The sequence below is a fragment of the Photinus pyralis genome, unplaced genomic scaffold, assembly GCF_008802855.1.
Source record: "Photinus pyralis isolate 1611_PpyrPB1 unplaced genomic scaffold, Ppyr1.3 Ppyr1.4_LG4, whole genome shotgun sequence".
Lineage (NCBI taxonomy): Eukaryota > Metazoa > Arthropoda > Insecta > Coleoptera > Lampyridae > Photinus > Photinus pyralis.
Window position 1 is genome coordinate 10,355,990 of NW_022170511.1, and position 6,000 is coordinate 10,361,989.

The 6,000-nt window shown below is 37.2% G+C and overlaps 1 long non-coding RNA gene across 1 annotated transcript in view; it reads right to left on the reverse strand.

The window, feature by feature from the left end:
- Positions 1-4,480, reverse strand: part of LOC116168492 — a 52,419-nt gene extending 47,939 nt beyond the window's left edge. The window contains exons 1-2 of the long non-coding RNA XR_004144772.1: positions 4,413-4,480; positions 4,259-4,354 (exon numbers count right to left, since the gene is read on the reverse strand). This is a non-coding gene — a long non-coding RNA (uncharacterized LOC116168492). The remainder of the gene's footprint in view (positions 1-4,258; positions 4,355-4,412) is intronic.
- Between the last annotated feature and the right edge of the window lie 1,520 nt (positions 4,481-6,000).

Sequence of the window (6,000 nt, forward strand, 5' to 3'; positions counted from 1 at the left end):
AAAAAATTGTCAATATTTGGAGAGCTGTACAAGTTCTGGTATGAAATTGTAACACTTTTAGTCTATTTTAAAAACATGTTCGAATGCGATATGTCTGGCATATGAATGCTTTTCCTGTAGCGTCACTTACTATGGTTAAAATAATACTAATTAAATTGAAAAAAAATTATTGGATATTGATTGGTGCGAATCAACAAAGCCTTGAAGATAGTTCCAGTGTAAAAAGCACTGTTTTTAAGAATCGATGCATTATCGTACTGGTTAAAAAAAGTAGGTATTGCAAGTGCAACTTTTGGGAGCGTTCAACTTACGTAAATCTGATTGTGGTCAGTGGAAAAAATTGGGTAACCATCTGATGATGCAAAACGTCGGTAACAAAAGAAAGCCGCATGGAGACGTTTGACCCTCTTACACTATAAAAACAACTTTGTGGTCATCTAACGGGACGGAAAATAATTCAAATTTGGGCAAGACTTCCACTTACAAGAGAAACGCGAGCAACCTTAAAATGCCGCTTTAAATTCACGCGGAGAATCCCATAATTTAATAGAACAATTGCATTAAAATTCAAACCGCTTTTTTTATGTAAGAAAGTAACACCTGACGTTACATATTATATGTCGCGAAGACATTACCATCAAAATAATAATATTCATTCTTGCTAGGAGTGAATTGAAATTAAAAATTCAAATCTGGAAACGCTACAGAGGTTTATTTCGGAGTGTATTTGGAATTAGTTCTCACCATAAACCTTATCCGTGACATGTTTATATTTTTGACTGTGACAAGAGTATATTTTTTTCAGCCATATTTTGACACGCTTTTTTAGCTGCGGTAAGTGGATCGGTATGTTCATAAGTAAGTAAAATGCCGACGAAAATTATTTCGAGTTCGTTCTCTTCATAATTTAATTATATTATAATCACATTTTGAAGCGGGTTTACGCCATAGTTTGTCAACAGTTTTACAAATTCAGAAGCTAATAAAAACGTAACTGAAATTTTGATGCGAAAATTTGAACAAAAGGTTGTAACTATGAAAAACTTATCGCAGAGTTATCCCACTGTAATTAATTATGCGCCATTTATATGCTTGTCTACGATTTTACAATTTTCAAGATTAACTTTGGTTTCGTTAGACCTCTCCAAACCAAAATTTGCCAGGAAAAAACTTTTCCCACCCTCATCTAAAGCGTTGCCATTTTGGGACAGGACTTTTTTGATTTAGTTTCTCTTTTGGGAGTGTGTCTGTGTTAATCGTGGTAACCAGACCAATTATTTCTTCCCAAATAAAACAAAGGTCCAAAATTAAGTATTGCTTGCTTTCAACTCCAAGTAGTGCTTTGGCATCCAACACCCTCCACAGGTCTCCTCGGCCTTTAGAAATGGGGAAATTTATATTTCGAAAATCAGATGAATAACCAGGATACATATCCAATGTATCGACCCATGGAGACATACCATCGAAATGTCTTGTTTCCATAGTGTCGGTAGAATGGAACAGCACCATAAACTATGCTTTTAGTGGTATTCCTGGTGTGAAATAAGACGCACTAAAGATTAGAAACACTGTAAGACAAGTACTAAGGATCTGGTAAAGCTCATCCTTCATAGGGCTCTTGAGGAGGAAATTAGCCTAAAAAAATATTAAATCATGCGGCTAGAAACATAAGTGAAAATTGGGTGGGATACAAGGATTCTTCGTCATACTCTTGAAGCGAATCTATGTAACTGTAACTCGAGCGTGACAATTTTAGATCGCGCAACAATTGTTTGTCTACAGGGAGCTTCAAGACGATTCGTATAATCGAGGTATGCACGAAAAAAATTGTCTGGTGCGTCGTGGTACGTGGTATTGCGATCCTTGCTTGGGGACACAGCCCACACTGGCTGTGTATTTTTAAGCTACAACGTAGAGCAGTTCGACTGATAAGCAGAATGGGTTATAGAGGACTGCCAAAAGGAGTTTCCAAATCTTAAAAGTCTAACTTTTTCAAGCATCTATATTCTCGAGGCTGTTTACTATGCAAAACGTAACATTTCAAAAAATCTACGTCAATGTGAAATATATGCACATGACACCCGAAATAAAACAAGTATTCGAAATGAATTTTACAGATTATGCAAATCCCAAGATGGTATCCAGTACCGATCGAATTTCTTTTTCAACTGTTTGCCATCAAACATACAACTACCATTCTGTGCTTTTAAGTCTTATGTAAAAAACCTGCTAGTCATGAACGCTTTTTATACATTTGAAAATTATGTTATTTATTGTGAAAGTAATCTGTGATATTTTTGTATTTGTATAGTTTGTATTTTTTATGTGCTGGTCTATACCTATTCAAGTATCTATGACAAGTGTAAGTGAAGCATCACATGAGCACAATAAAATATTATTATTATTATTATTACGAAAGTTGAAGTTTTTCACCAGGTTTCAAGTGAAAACTGTGCCGCAAGTTCAACAAAATTTATCGCTGGGTGCATTTTATATATGTTAGTCACCATTACGAGTTAACTAATATGAAGTGGCGTACTTAAGAAAAGAAGGGAATTTCTTCGTGTAAGTAGCCGGAAATATTGCGAAGCGTTACCGTATTAAAATACGTGGGCGAACGTTCGTCTCGGTGCATTATTGTGCTAACGCTTAAATAAATTATTACCACGAAAGCGTTTGGGTCCAAGGTGCAAAACATTTCATGGTGGAAGGATACGATTTCGGTCCAAGCTATGGAAGTCAAAGCGATGGTGTGCGGAGGGCCAGTGTTCGACCTCGAATTTTGAAGGGGCCTCTGGAGCTTTCGGGACGGCAGTTGAGATGGAGGAACTTGTTGGGGCTGTAAATATTTTTTTCAAATATTTTTGTTCTCATTTGTATTTTGAGTTAGGTAGATTTATATTTTGTATTTTCTAAAAACAAAAAACCATTCACGATTGTTTCTAGAGGTGCAAGACCACGTTCTTAGGTGGGACAGAACCAACCTCGCCCGGCCGCCTTCTCGCTGCGGGCGTGCAGAAGATAGCAAATTGTCGAAACTATTCGTTTTTCGCAACGCTTTTTCTTTATCAAACAAGCAGCATGGGGGACGGCTAAGGTTTTCTAATACCAGTGACCAGAAACACTTCATTTGATGCTTAAAACATTATCAAAGTTCTTGTGTGAGATTGAAGAGTCTTCAGCGCATTTTTGTGTGGCAGATCACTATTCTATAACCCAGTTTTGACTCCGCCATTAGATGTGCGTTTACAAGATCTTCCCGATGACACCAATTTAAAAACACTCGAACCAAAGTTGTAGAAGATGATATGAAAAAACTGAAAAATCTCCAGGTTAGTACACCACGCTCGGGGATGGCGCCCAGACGTCGCCAATGTAGCTCCATTCCTAAAGTTGTTTATTACACGGCCCCGGTGGATACATGTACACTCCTCGTCTTTTTACAAGCGTTCTTCTACGGGACCGCATTTGCTGCCAGCCGGCCAACCAACCAAAGTCAGATTAAAAGCTACCTTTTTACAAATAAATTTGCAAAAATGCGTTAAAAAATCACATCCGACAAGGTTTAGTATTTCAACAAGTGAAGAAAAGGGAGAAATGACATTGGAAATATATCTGACAGGTCAGTTATTAGGGGTATTCACCAAATCACCAGCTTGTGCAGTTTTACGTAACTTCCTATTAATTTATACGTTGCAAAAATACGGTCATCGATCGATAACTAATGAAAATCATACATTTTTCAAATTTGTATTTTTATAAGGGCTCGTGAGCACCATTATTAGTTAAGAGAGTAATAAATAGAACCTATTTTCAATAGCGCCATTCAGATAAGATATGTATTACAATGTAAATACATGTACTAAATAGGCAAGAAAATATGCCCCAAATAAGCATAAAAAAGTGCCCCTCTTATCCTTTGTTTTCGTCTATATCATATCACTACTAAGGTTATCGTATGTTACGCGCTGACGTAAACACAAACTGAAATCGAAACCGCAGCCTACGTGATCTGCTGGATTTAAAGAGTATAATATCACTTTACGCAACGTTGCCACTTTCACTAAAATGCGCTCGCTAGACTAGACCAAGACTAGAAATGCGCCGTCTGTTTAAAAAGTGACAACATGAAACTTCTTCTACGCTCGAACGCTCAACTTTTTATAATAAGCGTTACTTTCTCTCTCTCTGGCTGAATTCAGTTTTTACTTTCCGATTGGATTCAGTTGCATTGTTAAAAGTGAAATTAAATACTTACTGCCCGACTATGACAAATTTGATTATATTTGTACGCGGCCAATCTCGTTTCGCAAATACTGAAACGAGAAGTTAAACCATACTGCTGAAGTTGTAGCTGAAGCAGATTAATTCCACTTATAAATCTGTTTATAATTACTTTCTCTCTGTCTTACTCGTATTTACGGAAGAACCTCCATCTCTCCCACCAACACCACCACGACTTCACGGTGTTGCCAACCTGTTGCATTGGCCATTCCTTAATCACGGCGCGTAGTTGTCATTTACTTGGGAAAAGTCGGTTTTACACTGCAAAACTCGTTTTGATTACAGATAACGTTTATCATAAATCGGCAAAAAAGTTCGTTGCTTATCTTGTTTGCTAAAATGATTCCTTGGAAAAAATTCGGGTAGTAAATACGGTTCAAGGCGGCGGTTATCAAGAACGAAATTCATCTCGTGAAGATCATGAATTATAAGCGTCAATGATAAAAAGGAAACAAAACAAACCTTTGATCGCTTAAATAATCCCATATTAGTTAAGCTGTACGATTTCCAGCGTAAATCTGTCTTTGCTTTGCCTCTCGGTTGTTTTCCTACAATTTATGGCTGGTAAAGTCAAGGAATTACTGTTCGGTATTGAATAAGATTGAACCAAATCTCGGTTTGGTCGACTGTAAACACTTGTAGATGCGTTGAGTTAAAGGAAATAAGTTTTAGGCGTCTTCGCGGTTGAAATGAATGCGTTCGCATGTGACTTGGGATTATATTTTTTTGTTTACATTACTATACTTACTATCGCACACTTGTGGCCATACCGTAATTTTAAGTTGTCTTTTTGGGTTTGCGAGATGAAAAATTTATCGTGGGGTGATCAAAAGCATTTTTATAGGGGTTGTTGGATTGATTGTGTCGCAGGTAGCGGTCACTTGCGGGATATCCATCCACGGCCGGTCCGATCCGGTTTGTAGGTTACTGGGAGAGATGCATGCAAGCAAAGAAAATTGCTTCGTGTTTTAGATAGATTTACATTTTACAAATACTTCGCTCCAGTAACCTTGCACATAAATTTCCCCACCCTTACTTAAATTAATGACGACATCGCACTACTCATATCTACAGACGGGCATGAATGTGATACTGAGCGAATCCGAAACGTGTACGTGAGAGACCCAATTAAATGACTGATAATGATAACTGTGTTAACAAGCACGCTATTGTACGGGTACGCAAACGAATGTGAATTCGTCTACAAAACGTTACATAATAGTTATTCTGTTGTAATAAAAAGTTGGGGGAATGATTGTGGGTTTAGGTAGCTGGACCCAAATTACAAAATGGGCAAGTCGAGTCAGCCCGCAAACGTCCGACCCTTTTCAAACGTATACGCCTGACCTAGAAATATTTTCCAACAAAAAAAACATGCCACTTTTTTACAACAAACGTAAAATGGGTTTCTTTTTCTGACAAGTTTATAGTAATTTAAATTTAGTGTGTAAGCCGTTTTTGTTTTCGACCTTTTTACGCCGAGGCGTGGTTTGTTTTGTTATGGTCATTTTTTAAATCGTCAGTTTCAACACTGAGAAACAAAGTTTATGATCCATAAACGAGTTTTTGGTAATGCATGGTAATATTAATTAGTTTTAATTGCCTCCTCATTTCATGTCGTTGACACATCAAATAGTAAAATAGATTTTTGGATTTGTAAATACCTAACAAGGGGAAGTCTCAGGCCGGTTTTCTGCAAACATTTCATTTGGTCCA